Below are 21,187 nucleotides of genomic sequence, written 5' to 3' on the forward strand. Positions count from 1 at the left end.
ATATATACTGTACCTTTCCTCACTCTACAACCAGATAGAGCGGGCTTCCTGTAGCCAAGAAGCTAAGATGTATCAGGCCTCTATAATACACTAGATACTACAAACTATTTTTAAAGTTAGGTCCCTTACTGTATGATGTTAATAACAGAAGATTTTTTTGGGTACCAAGGATCAGGCCTCTATAACACACTAGATGCTACAAACTATTTTTAAAGTTAGGTCCCTTACTGTATGACGTTAATAACAGAAGAATTTGTTTGTGGCCTCTGGATCAGGCCTCTACAGCTTAATTTCAACCCAAACAAATGACAAAGTGTGATACAGTGGGTTGTCTAACTTTTTGCAACTGAAAAATTATATATTTTTTTAATGTGCCTGAGGTTTGCAGACAGGTTCATATCACCGCCACAAAATGACTATGTGGGATACAGCAGGCTGTTTCGCATTTAGCAACAGAAAAAATTATAACTTTTCTTTTTAATGTGCCTTAGGTCTGCAGACAATTTTATTTCACCACAGCACTAAATTACAAGGTGGGATACAGCAGGCTGTTTAATATTTTTTTACTAGCTACATGCACTCAGACTCAGACTCCAGAGTGAGCAGACGTGTCTGTCTGCTCTCTGCAAGTCAGAGGAGATAACATGGTGCTGTGCTACTGGCAGCCCATTGCAGCAGCAGCTATTCTTTTGTTTCTTTTTTTTCTGTAAGTTGTCTGTTCTTTTGGACTTTCTACTGGATTTGGTACCTTTATGGACTCCTAATTTGTAACCGCGGATTGATGGATGGTTTAAACTCTGTGGATCACACTGTTCCTGTATGACGGACCATTGTGGGAAGGCGGAAACCATTCACCCATACAACCAACTGCCTCTGGACACGCAGCGCTGGATCAGCACCCGGATCTGCCACTACTACGTACATCCCCCTACAGGTACATGCAACTCCTAAATGGATACCAGTGATAGGAGCACCCATGGACATGAATCTAATGCAACCACTACCAGCCACAGTTCCACAATACACACAGCTTCTATCTTGTTGGTTACTGATGCAGCCATCCGTGTACAGTGGAGAACACTGGAAACAGTCAGATACGGCGCGGACTGGAGCGAAGGACAGAGACACTGATCTGCTGGTTGCCCTAAGTCTGTCACTAAGCTTGTGTATTCAAGGGATCGACTTCTGGAGCTGAGCAGGATGAAGGCTACTCCAGCTGTGGCAATACTACTTGTTCCCTGTGAAGTGTGGAGACCTTTCAGAGGCTGCAGAGCAGCAAAAAAGATGAAGTCCAGGAGAAGAAGGTTTAGACCAGCAGTCCCATACATTATCATGGGTAATGTACACTCGCTGGGAAATAAGATGGATGAACTGTTAGCCCTGTGTAAAACCCAGGCAGAGTTCAAGGAATGCAGTCTCATGTGCTTTACAGAAACCTGGTTAAATGGGGAGGTCCCTGATTCAAGTGTCTCAATTCCAGGGTTTCACATGGTCCGGGTTGATAGAGACGAAGCTAAGTGTGGTAAGAAGAAGGGTGGTGGGGTGGTATTATACATTAATAACAGACAGCGCAATCAGCGGAGTTTTTGGCCTGGCTGGTTATAGAAAATACAGGGGAACCCATGCCATTTTTTTCATTTATTTATTTATAGCGTATGCGGCGGCTGATGAATACTCCCATCAGCCGCTCCTGCTGTAACTGTTATTAGCAGCAGCAGGGGTAGGCTGATGGGAGTAATAGTCCCATCAGCCGCAGCCTGTGGTCTTTTTATTACTTAAATATAACACCATTCTCCCCTGCTTGCGCCGATCGCTGGCAGAGGAGGGGAGAATGATGAGAGCCGTGTTCAACACCCTGCGTTGGGGAACAGCGCTTACTGTAACGCTTCTACCCTGGCACCTGTCCGTGTGGTACTGATGAGGCAACGGTTGCCACACATATGCCACACGTATTACACGGATTAACATGGACACTGACATCTGGAAATATCAGGACATGTGAAAGAGGCGTTAGAGCGGGTTTTTATGTTTGGCTGCTGTCACACACTAAAAGACGCTTATTATTGCAAAAATAGTTTTTGCATCACCACATTTTGAGAGGTATAATTTTTCCAGATTTTGGCCCACAGAGTCATGTGAGGTCTTGTTTTTTGTGGGACGAGTTGATGTTTTTATTGGTACAATCCTCGGGCACATGACATTTTTTGATCGATTTCTATTCCAAATTTTGTGAGGCAGAATGAAAAAAAACAGCAATTAATGAATTTTTTTTTTGGGGGGGTCGTTTATGCCGTTCTTTGTGTGGTAAAATTGATAAGGCAGTTTTATTCTTCGTGTCAGTATAATTACAGCGATACCTCATTCAATTTTTTTTTTATGTTTCGGTGCTTTCATGCAATAAAAACTATTTTATAGAAAAAAAAAATTATTTCTGCATCACTTTATTCTGAAAGTTATAACTTTCTTATTTTTCCACTGATGGAGCTGTATTGTGCCTTGTTTTTTGTGGGACAAGATGACGTTTTCAGCGGTACCATATTTATTTATATCTGTCTTTTTGATCGCATGTTATTCCACTTTTTGTTCGGCAGTATGATGATAAAGCATTGTTTTTTGCCCTATTTTTTCTTTTTTATAGTGTTCACTAAAGGGGTTAACTAGTTAGGCAGTGTTATACGTCGGATTGTTGCGGATGCAGTGATACCAAATATGTGTACTTTCATTGTTTATATTTTTTATCATTTATATATTTATTTAGAAATAGAATATATATAGATTTTTTTTATTGTTTTTTATTTTTATTAAAAAAAATATTTTTACAATTATTTTAAACATTTTTTTTTACTTTTTTCTAACTTTTTTACTTTGTCCCACAATGGGACAATCATTTTTTGCAGGCTGATCACTTCTATAGCATGAAGATGAAGCAGCATGCCATAGAAGCTGTCAGAGCTGCACAGAGAGACTTGCTGATGATGCAGAGCACATGATCAACTAGCTTCCTAGCTCTGGTGATGTTGTCATGTTGACATTGGGTCACCATGGCAATGATCGGGACCCAGCATTACGCCACGGTGTCTCCGATCCAAAGGCAGAGGGGCTGGCCGGAAAAAGTCGAAGACTGCCGAGTGCAGTGAATACCGCCGGAAGTTAATGAGCGGCCCCAGAAGCAGATGCAGCCAGGAGACAGCGGGACGGGAGGACGTGTTGCTGGACAGGTAAATATAATTATAATGCTTATTATTAATTTTATGCTTTTACAGGCCCTGGACCCGAACTGTAACACGAGTTTCCCATGGAAACCCGTGTTTGTGACCTTGTGACCGAACACTATGTGTTCGGTACAGGTCCAGAACTTTACAGTTCGGGTTCGCCCATCTCTAGTGGTGACGTGTTTCTATTTTATTTTTCCTCTGATTGCTCCACTCCTGGTTTTAGTGTACAAAATACTGAGGTAAAATACTGACCACATAGTGATGGTGTGACTACAGCCTTAAGGTACCGTCACATTAAGCAACGCTGCAGCGATATAGACAACGATGCCGATCGCTGCAGCGTCACTGTTTCGTCGTTGTGTGGTCGCTGGAGAGCTGTCACACAGACAGCTCTCCAGCGACCAACGATGCCGAAGTCCCCGGGTAACCAGGGTAAACATCAGGTTACTAAGCACAGGGCCACGCTTAGTAACCCGATGTTTACCCTGGTTACCAAGGTAAATGTAAAAAAAACAAACACTACATACTTACATTCCGGTGTCTGTCGCGTTCCCCGGCGTCCACTTCCCTGCACTGTGTAAGCGCCGGCCGTAAAGCAGAGCAGTGACGTCACCGCTGTGCTCTGCTTTACGGCCGGCCGGCGCTGACACAGTGCAGGGAAGCGGACGCCGGGGGACACGACAGACACCGGAATGTAAGTATGTAGTGTATGGGTTTTTTTACATTTACAATGGTAACCAGGGTAAATATCGGGTTACTAAGCGTGGCCCTGCTCTTAGTAACCCGATGTTTACCCTGGTTACCAGTGAAGACATCGCTGAATCAGCGTCACACACGCCAACTCAGCGATGTCAGCGGGTGATCCAGCGACGAAATAAGGTGCTAGACTTCTAGCTCCGACCAACGATGTCACAGCAGGATCCTGATCGCTGCTGCGTGTCAAACACAACGATATCGCTATCCAGGACGCTGCAACGTCACGGATCGCTATCGTTATTGTTGTTAAGTTGTTCAGTGTGAAGGTACCTTTACTCTTATGTCTAACAATATTTGATCTTTATCAGTGGTTTGGTAAGTAAATGTCACATTTATTAAACTAGTATTTGGGCAATTCTTAACAAAAAAATAGTAAGAGTTTAATAGAATGATATTTTTTTCCACGTTTTCAGTACTTATATGATGCGGCATTTATGAATATTGTGATACCCAATACTGTAATAGAATATGGCTGCATGTGAAAAAAGTTTGTATTCTGTCCAAGTGTCCATGCAGGTAATTGGTCCCTAGTTCTGTGCACATGAGACTGACAAGCATGAACGCCAAGCACTAGACGTTAAGAGAGAGAGTGACATCTTTAGTGCAGCCCTGTCACTGTATGGTAAGTTGTTGTTCTGCATGTGGGTTATTGTCATCCAGTGTCAGTCAGTACGGCTTAGTACATGCCAGGAATGCACTTGCAGAATCACAGCTTTATTAGCATTCACAAAACATTTCTGAAACAGCTCCTTTCCTTTGGGTTCATTACAAGAGAAGGGCTCAGACAGCTGTCATTTCGATAACAAGGCACCTGTTTTAAAAATATCATATTTTACATACTTGGAATGATTGATCACACAGTTCTGACATGATGAGTATAAATAAAACAAAAAAAAGTGGAATTATCTGGAGCTGGGAAGGAGAAAACACAAATATTCTGCTGATTTGATTGCAGCTCATAGTCTTTCAGAGTTAAAGCAGGTATGAAGCAATAAACCATATGCTTTATTTTCCTTCCTGCAGTAGACTTGCACAGGAGAATATCCCCTGCTCTGCAAGGTTGTTACAGACAGATTTCACGTTTTCTTAGGACAAAGGCTAATCTTATAGTACAAAAAGGGTAGACAGCAAAGTGTGTGACATGGACGGCACTGAAAACTCATTTGTTAGGATTTGTCCTAGAATTACATCTTACATTAGTCTGTTATAGCGTCAGACTGGAGCACCTTGGGCCCACCAGAGAAAATCATTCTTGGGACCACTATGTAGCTACATAGACATACAAGACTACCAACTGTGAAGTAAAACACACTAATATCAAGGTATAATATAAGGTAATACACGTCATAGTTATGTAGCAATGGTTGGGGTAGCCCCCCTCATAGAATATAAAGTAGCCCTCTCATAGAATATAATGCAAGCCCCTCATAAGGTATAATGCATCCCCCTTCATAGGGTATAATGCAGCCTCCTCATAGGCTATAATGCAGCCCCTCTCATAGGGTATAATACAGCCCCCTCATATGGTATAATGCAGCCCCCTCATATGGTATAATGGAGCCCCCTCATAGGATATCAAGTAGCATCCTTATATAGTATAATGTAGCCCCCTCATAGAATATAATGTAGCCCCCTTTAGAATATCACGTAGCCCCCTGATAGGGTTAATGCAGCCAGCCTCATATAGAATAATGCCACCCCCTCCATAGAATATAAAGTAACCCCCTCATACGGTGTAATTCAGCCCCCCTCATAAGGTATAATGCAGCCCCCTTCATAGGGTATAATGCAGCCCCCCTCATAGGATATAATGCTGCTTCCCTCATAGAGTATAATGCATAGACATATTGTACTTAATAACAGCGGTAAAAGTTTCTTTGATATGACTTGAGTTTATTTGTGGAAATTTGACAAACATCTTGAAAATTTTGCAATTTTCAAACTTAATTTTTATGCCCTTAAAGCAGAGAGTCATATTGCACACAATAGTTACAGTAATAAATAACATTTCCCGCATGTTTAGTTTAGATTAGCACAGTTTTTGAAGCATAATTTTTTTGTTAGGAAGTTATAAGAGTTAAAAGTTGACCAGCGATTTCTCATTTTTAAAACAACATTTGCTAAACCATTTTTTAGGGACCATCTCACATTTGATATGACTTCAAGAGGTCTGTATGACAGAAAATACCCAAAAGTGGCACCATTCTAAAAACTGCAACCATCAAGGCACTCAACACCACATTCAATCAGCTTATTAACCCTTCATTCACAGGAATTTATGGAAAGTGGAAGGAGTAAATAAAGATTTACTTTTCTTCACAACATTTTTTTTTTAGACCTAATTTTTTTTAACTTTCACTAACAGGAAAAAATGAACCACACAATTTGTTGTGCAATTTCTCCTGAGCATGCAGATACCCCATATGTGGGGGAAATCTACTGATTGTGCACATGGCAGGGCTTGGAAGGGAAGGAGTGCCATTTCACTTTTTGAATGTAAAATTAGGCTGGCATAATTAGCGGAAGCCATGTCATGTTTGGAGAGCCCCTGATGTGCCTAAACAGTGGAAACCCCCAACAAGTGATATCATTTTGGAAACTACACCCCTTAGGGATCTTATCTATATGTGTATTGAGCACCTTGAACCCACAGGTGCTTCGCAAAAGTTTATAACATAGAGCCGTAAAAATTAAAAAAATCACATTTCTCAGAGAAATCTTTTTTAGCTCTAAATTTTGAATTTTCATAAGGGTAAAAGGAGAAAATTCTCCATAAAATTTGTTGTGCAATTTCTCCTGAGCATGCAGATACCCCATATGTGGGGGAAATCTACTGATTGTGCACATGGCAGGGCTTGGAAGGGAAGGAGTGCCATTTCACTTTTTGAATGTAAAATTTACTGGAATAATTGGTGGATGCCATGTTGCGTTTGGAGAGCCCCTGATGTTCCTAAACAGTGGAAACCCCAAACAAGTGACACCATTTTGGAAACTAGACCCCTTAGGGAACTTATCTAGATGTGTATTGAACACCTTGAACCCCCAGGTGCTTCACAGAAGTTTGTGACGTTAAGCCGTGAAAATACAAAAAATAAACACATTTTTCCCGCAAAAATATTTTTTAGCTCCAAATTTTATATTTTCACAAGGGTAATAGGAGAAAATGGACCCCAAAATTAGTTTTTTGCAATTCCTCCTGAGTTCATCGATATTCCATATGTGGTTGAAAACTACCTTTGAGGCACAGTACAACGCTCAGAAGGGAAGTAGTGACATATTACAGTGCAGATTTTGCTGCACTGGTTTGAGAGTGCCATGTCTCATTGGCAGAGCCCCTGAGGTGCCAGAACAGCAGAACTCCCCATAAAACCCCATTTTACAAACTAAACCTCTCAATTCATTTCGGGGTGCAGTGATGATATTGACACCACAGGTGTGTCACAGAATTTTATACCATTGGGCAATGAAGAAAAAATAATTTACATTTTTACAACCAAAATTGTGTTAGCCTCAAATTTTACACTTGCATTCTGGGAAAATGGTAAAAATGGCACAAAAATGTGTCCCACAATTTCTGCTGAATGTAGGAATACCCCATATGTGGCTGTACATTACTGCTTAGCCATATGGAGAGACTCGGAAGGGAAGGCACGCCATTTGCCTCCTGGAGCACAGACTTTCCTAAAACAGTTTGCAGACTCCATATCTAGCCCATAAGTGCTAGAAAAGCAGAATCCCCCCTCAAGTGACCCCATTTTGGAAATTATACCCCTTTTGGAATTTATCTACAGATGAAGTGCCGATTTTGACTCCATGGGTGTTTTCCAGAAACAAGCAGCATTGGATGTTGCTGAGTGAACATTGCAAACTGCCATTGTAGTGACCAGTATGTTATGCCCAGCTCATGCTTCTGGAGACACACACCTGTAAATTAGGCGGGCTCTCATCACCACAGAAATGGCAAACATGTGGGCGCAAAATGTGTTTTAGGCACACTGTGGAGCTTAGGAGGGAGGGGGGGGCATTTGGATTTGAGAGCTTAGAATTTGCTGAATTTCTGTTGGTGGTTGAGGAGCCATTTAGCTTTTCCAGAGCCTTTTTACTACCAGTAACATTGAAGCCCCCTAAATTTCTGTTAGCAGATGACAGACCTGAATGGGGACTTGTTTTTTTTGTGGATTGAGTTGAAGCTTTTATTGGGAACATTTTACATAACATTTGGGATCACATTTATCCGACGCTCTACGCTGACCACTTACTTTGTAGTTTCCATCTAAATCTCAGAGTGACGTGATTTAGATGAAACCCCCAAGGGATCCATTCACTATAATAAGGCAGAAGAGTTACTCTGGACCCCGTCTGGCCTTTGTTCAGTGTTGTCCTTCTTTTCAGAAGTGCACAAAACTGTGACCGAAGGCACTTTTATGCAATCCTAAAAAGAGGACACCGCTGGATCACAGGTCCTATGACATCAACAGTGCATCCATCTGCCTCATTATAGGGAATCTTCCATCGATGGATCCGTCTGAACCATATATTTCAGAGATTTACATGGAAAACCCCGGTGTAAGCACGCAGCGCAGGATAAATGTGCCTTACTGCGATCTTTGGGAGACAGAATGAAAAAATCCATAGCAGGTGAAGAATTGATTTTTTTTATTTTTACACCATTTCTCGTGTTTGGCAGCTGTCACACACTAAAAACGCTTTTTATTGCAAGAACTAGTTTTTTCATCACCACATTTTGAAAGCTATAATTTTTACATATTTTGGCTGACAAAGTCATGCTATGCTATGGCTTGTTTTTTTGCGGTATGAGCTGACGTTTTTATTGGTACCATCTTTGGGCACATGACATTTTTTGATCGCTTTCTATTCTGATTTTTGGGAGACAGAATGAACAAAAAACAGCAATTTAAGAATTGCTTTTTGTTTTTGCGTTTTATAGCATTCCACGTGTGGTAAAATTGATAGACAGCTTTATTCTTTGGGTCATTACGATTACAGTGATACCCAATTTATATTTTCTTTTTATGTTTTGAAGCTTTTACACAATAAAAACTATTTTAGAGAAAAATAGTTATTTTTGCATTGTTTATTCTGAGAGCTATAACTTTTATTTTTCTGCTGATCGAGCTGTGTGATGGCTTGTTTTTTGCGGGACAAGATGATGTTTTCAGCAGTACCATTTTTATTTACAATCGTCTTTTTGATCGCGTTTTATTACACTTTTTGCTCAGCGGTATGATGATAAAGCATGGTTTTTGCCTTGTTTTTCTTTTTTACAGTGTTCACTAAAGAGGTTAACTATTGAGACAGTTTTATAGAGTGGGTTGTTACCGATGTGGCCATACCAATAAGTACTTTTATTGTTTTGGTTTTGTTTTACCTAAATAAATGAATGTATTAGAAAAATATTTATTATTTTTTTGTTATTTATTTGGGGATTTTTTTAAAATATTTTTACACTTTATAATAATTTTCTTTCACTTTTTTACTGCATAGCATCAGATCGCTGCTCTGATACTCTGCACTGCAGAGCATTAGAGCAGCATCTGACAGCTCTCTGCAGGTGCTCACAAGCCACCTTCCCTGCAGAACCTCGAAGGACCCCGCAGCCATCTTGCAGCCGGAGGTCTCCATGGAGACCATCAAGACGCGATCGCATTGCGTTTTTCTGATGGGAGCACTCAGGGAGCCCTCTCCCTGTTTGTGATCGCCTTAATGTCGCAGTCACTATTGACAGCGGCAGCAGAGGGGTTAAATGCCTGTGATCGGTGCTAGTGTAACACGCCAGGGTCCTGCTTGTTACAATGGCATTGCTTTCCTCTTGGGGAGAGTGATGTCACAACTGGAAGCAGGTGAAGAACTTCTCTATCAGGTAACACAAACATTCAACATGTTCACACTCCAGGCCAGAAGGGGGAGCTCTGATCCAGCTTGTGGGTGGGTCCCATATATATATATATATATATATATATATATATATATATATATATATATATATATATATATATATACACTCACTGGCCACTTTATTAGGTACACCTGTCCAACTTCTTGTTAACACTTAATTTCTAATCAGCCAATCACATGGCGGCAACTCAGTGCATTTAGGCATGTAGACATGGTCAAGACAATCTCCTGCAGTTCAAACCGAGCATCAGTATGGGGAAGAAAGGTGATTTGAGTGCCTTTGAACGTGGCATGGTTGTTGGTGCCAGAAGGGCTGGTCTGAGTATTTCAGAAACTGCTGATCTACTGGGATTTTCGCGCACAACCATCTCTAGGGTTTACAGAGAATGGTCCGAAAAAGAAAAAAAATCCAGTGAGCGGCAGTTCTGTGGGCGGAAATGCCTTGTTGATGCCAGAGGTCAGAGGAGAATGGGCAGACTGGTTCGAGCTGATAGAAAGGCAACAGTGACTCAAATCGCCACCCGTTACAACCAAGGTAGGCCTAAGAGCATCTCTGAACGCACAGTGCGTCGAACTTTGAGGCAGATGGGCTACAGCAGCAGAAGACCACACCGGGTACCACTCCTTTCAGCTAAGAACAGGAAACTGAGGCTACAATTTGTACAAGCTCATCGAAATTGGACAGTAGAAGATTGGAAAAACGTTGCTTGGTCTGATGAGTCTCGATTTCTGCTGCGACATTCGGATGGTAGGGTCAGAATTTGGCGTAAACAACATGAAAGCATGGATCCATCCTGCCTTGTATGGAGCATCTTTGGGATGTGCAGCCGACAAATCTGCGGCAACTGTGTGATGCCATCATGTCAATATGGACCAAAATCTCTGAGGAATGCTTCCAGCACCTTGTTGAATCTATGCCACGAAGAATTGAGGCAGTTCTGAAGGCAAAAGGGGGTCCAACCCGTTACTAGCATGGTGTACCTAATAAAGTGGCCGGTGAGTGTATATATATATATATATATATATATATATATATATATATATATTCTGTTCTGGAGGGAAAGTGAGTTAGTTAGTGCCAGACAGCAGACTGGAACAGTCTAATGCAGAGAGACGTGTGAGGGGCCGTGCAGCCAGACGTGTTGCAGCTCCAGAATTGAGAGAACACAGAAGGAAGAGCAGATTTGTAGTGAGAGTGCAGGAAAGAGAAGCACAGGAGAGTGACAACTGGGGAGAATAGGTGCGACCAGGCTACCTCTCCGCAGAGTGCAGATTCCGTTAGCCAGAAGACCGAGGTTGTGTCGGACTCTAGGAGGCAGAGCAGAAACTGGCAGGACAGCTGGACTACACGCAACCTGTCCGCCCTAATACCCAGGAGACACAGTGGCACATAGAGCCCGAGTCGTGATAGAGATCCTGTAAAAAGGCTCGAGCCACCTGTCATACGGGTTAGTGTCCCACCTTTATGGAGGACAGAGAGAACTGTGAGGACCTTGATAGAAGCCACAGGCAGCAAGGGACTACACCAAAGGGCTGGTAGGAAGGCTTTCAACTCCACATGGTAAAGGGGACTCTGAACTTGCTTCTAAGCCGGCTGGACCTGGTCTGTACCTGTGATCTGGTGCCTTGGACTGTGGATACCTGAAGTCTCCAGTAAACCAGGTAAAGAGACTGCAAACCTGTGTCCTTGTACTTTACTGCACCACTCACCATCCTCATCTACACACCGGGAGCCCGGGGGACCTACTTCACCTGTGGGTAGTTATACCATTTTAGCTGCCATAACATCACCCCAGAGGACCCCTTTAGGCAGCGTCGGTCCCCACTGCCCGAATACCACAGGTGGCGTCACAAACACAAACTTTATTCCAAACCCCTTTAAGGACATTCCCTTTAACATGGGTGCCCAGGGCCACAGACCGGGTCGCCGCCACCGTGACATCCCCCTTTAAGTACCGGACCCGGTACCGAGTACCCCACGGCCCTGCCGGGCGACCCACTAGCATTGCTGCGGGGTGTTAGCTCTCACACAGAACTGACACCGGAACCTGATCGCCGCAGCACTCAGTGAGAAGCTGCGCTATCGGTGCGCCGTACCTATACTATGGTTTGCGGGATCACAGTTCCTGCAGAGCAATGCTAATGTGCCACATGTCAGGAAGGGGTTAAAGAATAACTGTTGCTTTAATTTTTATTTAATAATAATGTAGAGCAAGCGATTTTAATCATCTTACAAATAAATCTTATAAATGAAATCTAAAATAAACCTTTCAAAAACCTTCTAGAAGATGCCATCTATGCTGTTTCTGAAGAAAATCTTTACTCAGCTCCAGATACTGAATACGGCTTTGTAAGGGTGTGGGCGGAGCCTACACAGCATGTGCGCTCCTGGCTGGATCCCAGGCACTGTCTGTCAGTGCATCAGTAGGTTACCTCAGTCACACCGTGCACAAACTCTGTCAGCTCTTTGTCATCACAGCTTCTCTGCCTGTCAGCTGGTTCCTGTGTGTTCTCAGTGATGTAAGCATTTCTCAATTATAGCACAGACAAGGCTGCCACCAGGAATTTCAAGGCCCCATACTGCCAATATTTTCAGGCCCCCTTGAGGCCCCATCCAGGCTCCCCCCCAGCTCTGCCTCCACCCCTTGAACCTTCCACAGTCCCCCCATCCAATCTTAGAAAAACTCCACTTCTGCACCACATCCTTATCCATTACCGTATTTTTCGGACTATGAGACGTATCGGACCATAAGATGCACCTAGGGTTTAGAGGAGCAAATTATAAAAAAAATTGAAGCAAAAAATGTGGTCAATTCTATACTTAATATCCCCTATCCTGGTATTCATGGCTCCCTTATCTCTATCCTGCTATGCAGGGCTGCCATCTCTGTCCTGGTATGCATAGCCCCCTCATATTCATTTTGGTATGAAGGGCCCCCATCCCTGTCCTTCTTTGCATGGCCTCCTCCTTATCCTGGTATGATTTGCCCCATCCGCATCCTGGTATGCAGGGTCACATCCTTATCCTGGTATGATTGGCCCCAACCTTATCCTGGTATGCATGGCCCCAATTTCTATTGTGGTATGCAGGGCCCCCATCATCGTCCTTGCATGCATGACCCCCATCCTTATCCTGGTATGATTGGCTACCTTCCCCATCCTGGTATGCATGGCCACAGCAAAGGAAAAAAAATCATTCTTACCTTTCCTGTGTGCCCTCGCAGCGTCCTGCTCCGGTGCTTGTAAGCAGTGCATGGCAGTGACGTCATGTGCTGCTTACAAGATGCCATGGACAGCTGACGGAATACTCACTGCTCTCCACACTGGGACTGTGTGCGCGGAGCACAGTGAGTATTCATTGCTCTTTAGCGAGCACAGTGTCAGTCGCAGCCGTCAGGTTCCTGCAGCTGCCAGGCTTTCAAGTGTGCCGCTACTAAAGGGAAGGAATATTCATTGCATTCCATGCCTATCAGAGTGGAATGCAGTGAATATTCATTGCCTTAAGTAGCCGGCACACTCGAACGCTGGGCAGCTGCAAGAAGCCGGCTGCTGCGGAGAACACTGTGCTCGCTTGGCGTGGAATGGAGTGAAAATTTCTCTTTAGCAGCAGGCACAGGAGTTAGCCGCAGTAGCTGGCTCCTGCCTCCTGGACTCGCTGTTCTGTCGCAGCCGCATCCCCACCTCCCCACCACAGCCAGATTAGGGACATCTGGACTATAAGATGCACCCCCAATTTTCCTCCACAATTTTGGAGGAAAAAAAGTGCATCTTATAGTTCGAAAACTACGGTACATATTAACAGTTCCCATTAAACACCATATCACATACATAGCCATCAGCTTTCGTTTTGGGCAAAATCATTTTTAAGCCTGCCACCACGACAAGGTAGACTCTTTTGGCAGGGCCCTACTCTAACCTATTAAACATTTCTTAAAATACCAAATGATCTTTTTAGGTGTATTTTATTTCATTTTCTTTTAGGGAATATGTCACATACATTTTTTAAATTGATCAATAATACCACATGCAAGGGACAAATACCATCACACAATGGCCAGACCACATATTACCACCACATAGGGACCGAATAATGCCACATACAAGGAATAAATACTTCCACACCTGAATGCTACAATTCTGATCATCACTAAAAAAATACAATACTGATATTATAGTGTCAGTGTGCAGGTAATACAGTAACTCGCCAGTGTCATTATACACAGGAGCTCTGTATATAGTATACAGTGTATAGTGTCAGTGTACAGGTAACATACTGACTCACGGGTGACATTACACATAAGAGCTCTGTATATAGTGTCAGTGTACAGGTAACACATTCATATAATCAGAAAAAAAGTTTAAAGCCTCACCGTGTTATTTAATACCAGGACCGTTCAAAATACAGCATTGCTGCTCCGAAGAAAACCGCTGACTAAATGGAAAATATGAAGAAAAATTCCAAGTGTCAGCAACTAAATAAAATCTTCAAAGCTTTATTTCAAAACGTAGAATTAAAATTCATAGTGGTAGATGAGATAATGCTCAGATGCGTTTCAGGGATGGAAACAATGATTGATTATACTGCAGTAAATAAATAAACAGCACTAGTGCATGAAAATATTATAGGGTACTTAGTTAACATGTTTTTTTATTTTTAAAAAATGCAAAAGCCATTGCACCACTTCACAGTGACCCTAATCTCTGTTGTCCCTGCATGGCCCCCTGATGTCCCCCGGGCCTCCGGCTTCTTCTTCCAGGAGAAAATCGTGGGCGCATGCGCAGTGCCCCCACCGAAATCTGCCGGACGGCACCCGGCAACAATAGGGAGATTTTTCCTATTGGTTCATTTTGGTCACTGTGATTTTACTGAACATACATTTCAGTAGGCCAACATTTTGGTTTTTAAAATCCTTTTTCAAGCTGGTGTTACAAAGTATTCTAATTTACTAAGATAATGGCTTTTTGGTTTTCATTGGCTGTAAGCCATAATTATCAACATTAACAGAAAAAATCACTTGAAATACATCACTCTATTTGTAATGACTCTATACAATATAATATGAGTTTCACATTTTATATTGAAGAACTAACTTTTTGATGATATTCTAATTTTGTGAGAAGCACTTGTATTCGTATCTTCATAATATAAAGTTACAGCAGTAATATTAACCCCTATACCCCCAAGGGTGGTTTGCACGTTAATGACCGGGCCAATTTTTACAATTCTGACTACTGTCCCTTTATGAGGTTATAACTCTGGAACGCTTCAACGGATCTTGGCGATTCTGACACTGTTTTCTCGTGACATATTGTACTTTATGATAGTGGTAAAATTTCTTAGATATAACTTGCGTTTATTTGTGAAAAAACGGAAATTTGGCGAAAATTTTGAAAATTTCACAATTTGCCAACTTTGAATTTTTATGCCCTTAAATCACAGAGATATGTCACACAAAATACTTAATAGGCAACATTTCCCACATGTCTACTTTACATCAGCACAATTTAGGAACCAACATTTTTTTTTGTTAGGGAGTTATAAGGGTTAAAAGTTGACCAGCAATTTCTCATTTTTACAACACCATTTTTTTTAGGGACCACATCTCATTTGAAGTCATTTTGAGGGGTCTATATGATAGAAAATACCCAAGTGTGACACCATTCTAAAAACTGCACCCCTCAAGGTGCTCAAAACCACAATCAAGAAATGTATTAACCCTTCAGGTGTTTCACAGGAATTTTTGGAATGTTTATAGTCTATTTTACCAAGGGTAACAGGAGAAAATGGACCCCAAAAGTTGTTGTACAATTTGTGCTGAGTACGCTGATACCCCATATGTGGGGGTAAACCACTGTTTGGGCGCACCGCAGAGCTCGGAAGGGAAGGAGCGCCATTTGACTTTTCAATGCAAAATTGAGATCGGACGCCATGTCGCATTTGGAGAGCCCCTGATGTGCCTAAACAGTGGAAACTCCCCAATTCTAACTGAAACCCTAATCCAAACACACCCCTAACCCTAATCCCAACGGTAACCCTAACCACACCCCTAACCCTGACACATCCCTAACTCTAATCCCAACCCTGATCCCAACCGTAAATGTAATCCAAACCCTAACCCTAACTTTAGCCCCAACCCTAACCCTAACTTTAGCCCCAACCCTAACCCTAACTTTAGCTCCAATCCTAGCCCCAACCCTAACCCTAGCCCTAACCCTAACCCTAGCCCTAACCCTAACCCTAGCCCTTACCCTAGCCCTAACCCTAACCCTAATGGGAAAATGGAAATAAATACATTTTTTTAATTTTATTATTTTTCCCTAACTAAGGGGGTGATGAAGGGGGGTTTGATTAACTTTTATAGCATTTTTTATAGCGGATTTTTATGATTGGCAGCCGTCATACACTAAAAGACGCTTTTTATAGCAAAAAAGTTTTTGCGTCTCCACATTTTGAGACCTATAATTTTTCCATATTTTGGTCCACAGAGTCATGTGAGGTCTTGTTTTTTTGCAGGACGAGTTCACGAGTTCACGTTTTTATTGGTAACATTTTCGGACACGTGAAAGTTTTTGATCGCTTTTTATTCCGATTTTTGTGAGGCAGAATGACAAAAAACCAGCTGTTCATGAATTTCTTTTGGGGGAGGCGTTTATACTGTTCCACGTTTGGTAAAATTGATAAAGCAGTTTTATTCTTTGGGTCAGTACGATTACAGCGATACCTCATTTATATCATTTTTTTATGCTTTGGCGCTTTTATACGATAAAAACTATTTTATAGAATAAATAATTATTTTGGCATCGCTTTATTCTGAGGACTATAACTTTTTTATATTTTCTTTGATGACACTGTATGGCAACTCCTTTTTTGCGGGACAAGATGACGTTTTCAGCGGTGCCATGGTTATTTATATACGTCTTTTTGATCGCGTGTTATTCCACTCTTTGTTCGGCGGTATGATAATAAAGTGTTGTTTTTTGCCTACGGTGTTCACTGAAGGGGTTAACTAGTGATATAGTTTCATAGGTGGGGTCGTTATGGACGCGGCGATACTAAATATGTGTACTTTTATTGTTTTGGGTTTTTTTAGATGAAGAAATGTATTTATTATGGGAATTATATATATATTTTTTCTTTATTTAGGATTTTTTTTTTTTTTACACATGTGGAAATTTTTTTTTAAACTTTTTTACTTTGTCCCAGGGGGGGACATCACAGATCGCTGATCTGACAGTTTGCACAGCACTCTGTCAGATCACCGATCTGCCTCCCAGCACTGCAGGCTTACCAAGCGCCTGCTCTGAGCAGGCACTCGGTAAGCCACCTCCCTCCCTGCAGGACCCGGATGCCGCGGCCATCTTGGATCTGGGCACCTGCAGTGAGGAGGAGGTAAGAGACCCTCGCAGCAACGCGATCACATCGCGTTGCTCCGGGGGTCTCAGGGAAGCACGCAGGGAGCCCCCTCCCTGCGCAATGCTTCCCTGTACCGCCGGCACACCGCGATCATGTTTGATCGCGGTGTGCCAGGGGTTAATGTGCCGGGGGCGGTCCGTGACCGCTCCTGGCACATAGTGCCAGGTGCCATAGTGCCATAGTGCCGGATGTCGGCTGCAATAGTCAGCTGGCGATCGGCCGCGCACCCCCCGTGAGCGCCGCCGATCACGCTGGACGTACTATCCCGTCGGTGGTCATACGGGCCCACCCCACCTCGACGGGATAGTACGTCCAATGGCAGAAAGGGGTTAAATGATAGATTATTGGAGCAAATATATGAACATAGTGTAATTTCTAAAAATCATAGTTCAACAAACAGTATCACATAGAAGATTAAATACACAGCTCAGCAGAGAGTATCGCACAGGAGAGGATTAGATACATAGCTCGGCAGGCAGTACCACACAAGAGATGAGGTGCACAGCTTAGCAGAGCGTACCACATGGGAAAGGATTAGATACACGGCTCAGCAGACAGTATCACATAGGAAAGAATTAGATACATAGCTCAGGAGACAGAATCACTCAGGTGAAGATTAGATACACAGCTCAACAGAGTTAATCTGTCGATTAATATTAACTATGTTGCTTCATACAATTAATACAGTGATATATGTAATACAGTGATCATCAGTGACATTATACACAGTAGCCCTGTATATAGTTTTCAGGTAATACAGTGATCACCGGTGACATTATACACAGGACATCTGTATATAGTGTTTAGGTAATGCAGATTTACTAATGCCATAATACACAGGAGCTCTGTACATAGTACCGTATTTTTCAGACTATAAGATGCACTTTTTCACCCAAAAATTTGTGAGGAAAATGGAAGGTGTGTCTTTTAGTCTGAACGCAGGCTTACTGGGGGTATTGCGGCAGTGGTGTAGCAGCGTCCCTTCCTCAGGGAACCGGCGGTGGCAGAAGTATGGTGATGCTGAAGCTCGGTATCAGCGGTGAGCAGTGTGGAGTACATCATTGGTTTCCCTGCGGCCATTTTTCTGAAGCCATGGGGCGCCGGAGGCTGCTTGTGCTCGGATTGAGATCTCGGCTGACCTCTCATGCTCCATTTTCCTGAGGCTATGGGCTTGAGATCTCAGGAAAATGGCCGCCGGAGGCCGCGTGTGTGCAGATTGAGATCTCGGCGGCCATTTTCCTGAAGCTGAGGGTCACAGAGATCTCAATCTGCACACGCACGGCCTCAGGAAAATGGCTCTGCTCACCATGGACACCGGGCCGCAGCATCATCACATTTCTGCCTACGGTATCCTGAGGAAGGGACCCTGCTCCATGCAATGCACTCTGCTCTGGCTCACCGCCGACACCAGACCCACAGCATCGCACTGCAGGGATATCCCGGGACTGCTGTATTGCCCCACTTCTACTGTTGCCGGCTTCCTGAGGAAGGGACCATGCCCCCTGTGACCCCGCTCTACCACCGCCGGCCCTCAGTTGAGATACCTTAAATTTGGACAATAAGACGGAATCCCATCTTATAAAAATCTTTTGTTTTGCTATTTTACACCCCAAAATTTGGGGTGTATCTTATGGTCCGGTGCGTTTTATAGTCTGAAAAATACGGTATAAAGTGTCAGTGTACAGGTAATACAGTGATCACCGGTGGCAAAATACACAGAGGTCTGTTTATAGTGTACAGGTAGTGCAGTTATCACCAGTGCCATTATATGTATCAGCTCTGTATATAGTGTATAGTGATCAGGTTATACAGTGCTTACAGTGGCATTATACACAGGAGCTCTGTATATATTGTATAATGTACAAATAATACAGTGATAACTGGTGACATTATACACAGGAGTTCTGTATATAGTGTTAGTGTACAGGTAATACAGGGATCACCAGTGACAATATATACAGAAGCTCGGTATATTGGGTATAGTGTCAGTGTACAGGTAATATATTGACTCACCAATGACATCTCTAGTTGAAGTCCTTCATCTTCGCTTTCCTTCATCCAGCACAGATCACCATCCCTTTTTCTAGCCAGAACTCGTCTCTCCAGAAAATAACACACAGTTATCTAGAGCACCTCTTCCAGAGCACATTCCCCACGTTTTACCCACTTCCAGATGACGAAAAGAGCGACACTGTATCGTCCTGCACAGTAACAGAACCTCCCTCAATTCACCATTTGCTCTCCCTCACCTTCATTTCATCATCATTTGCTCTCCCCCACCCTCAAATCATCCCCATTTGCTGTTCCCCACACCCCAGTCTCAATACATAATCATTTGCTGTACCCCACAACCCAATTATAATTATTGCCCACCTCTCAGTTATAATTCATCATTATTTGCTGTTCTCCATCAACCCAATTTCAATTCATTATTTGCTGTTCCTGGACAACCCCCCAGTCTCAATTTATCATTATTTGCTGTAACCACCGCTAGTCTAAATTAATTTTCATTTGCTGTATCCCACCCCCTAGTCTCAATGTATCCTCAATTGCTCCCACTCCACCAACATTTAATTAAAGGGAATCTGTCACCCCCAAAATCGATGGTGAGGTAAGCTCACCGTCATCAGGGGCTTATCTACAGCATTCTGTAATGCGGTAGATAAGCCGCCGATGTTACCTGAAAGAGGAGAAAAAGACATTAGATCATACTCACCCAGGGGCGGTCCCGCTCCGATGGGTGTCTCAGGTCCGCTCCGGCGCCTCCCATCTTCATTCCATGATGTCCTCTTCTGGTCTTCACGCCGCGGCTCTGGCACAGGCGTACTTTGTCTGCCCTGTTGAGGGCAAAGTACTGCAGTGCACAGGCGCCGGAAAGGTCAGAGAGGCCCGGCGCCTGCGCACTACAGTACTTTGCTCTACCCTCAACAGGGCAGACAAAGTACGCCGGAGCCGGAGCTTGAAGACCAGAAGAGGACGTCATGGAATTAAGATAGGAGGCGCCGGAGCGGACCTGAGACACCCATCGGACCGGACCGCAGCGGGACCGCCCCTGGGTGAGTATACTCTAACCTCTTTTTCTCCTTTTTTAGGTAACATCGGGGGCTTATCTACAACATTACAGAATGCAGCCCCACTTCTGCTATCCTGGCGATGGGCATGCATTCATGCTAGTGTGTACGTGATACTGGAAGAGACGAAGAGCTAGCACTCGACTATAGGTGGAGTTTCGATGGTGTAGGTGAACGGAGCCAAGAGCCCTCTTCGTAATGGAGAGAAAATCAAATCACTGCACTCATCTTGTTCATTTTTGCTAACGTGAAAATTTTATTCAAAGTGAAGACGAAAACAACAGGGCAATAGTATTAGAACGTTTCGGCCGCCCCGTGGCCTTGGTCACAAAATAAATGCTGTAACAAAATAGAGAAAGAGAATGTGTGAACACATAATATATACAGTGCTCAACTATACAGTATATACAATAAACTGCTACAAGAGCAATATACATAATGTACATTTATAAAGAACACATGTCAGGCATATATAAATAGTAGGCAAGCAGGTAGAAAACGACACAGTTCTGTAGGCCTACGTTGGATAATGGGCTGTCAGATGAGGCCTGGTTTGGCCGAGGGTTGAGTATAGATCTGAGAAAAGACTAGAGATGGTCTGATACAGGAGGTAAAAATGGATACACATACCCTTTGTGGTTGTTTGTATAACGTCATGGGAGATAAAATTGTTCTACTCTACTCCTGGGGGGAGAAGGCCCAGTAATTCCCTGTTCAAGAGTGATAGGAAAGCAAGAGATAAAAAAATATATATATATGTTTTGTTACATTTAATTGTATCAGCTAATGCATTTAATACCCCCGAATTTGAGACC

At 43.0% G+C, this 21,187-nt stretch overlaps 1 long non-coding RNA gene across 1 annotated transcript in view; it reads left to right on the forward strand.

Moving 5' to 3' along the window:
* The first annotated feature begins 3,102 nt into the window (after positions 1-3,102).
* Positions 3,103-21,187, forward strand: part of LOC143779057 (uncharacterized) — a 48,265-nt gene continuing 30,180 nt past the window's right edge. Inside the window, exon 1 of the long non-coding RNA XR_013216495.1 lies at positions 3,103-3,218. This is a non-coding gene — a long non-coding RNA (uncharacterized LOC143779057). The remainder of the gene's footprint in view (positions 3,219-21,187) is intronic.

The sequence above is a fragment of the Ranitomeya variabilis genome, chromosome 1, assembly GCF_051348905.1.
Source record: "Ranitomeya variabilis isolate aRanVar5 chromosome 1, aRanVar5.hap1, whole genome shotgun sequence".
Taxonomy (NCBI): Eukaryota; Metazoa; Chordata; class Amphibia; order Anura; family Dendrobatidae; genus Ranitomeya; species Ranitomeya variabilis.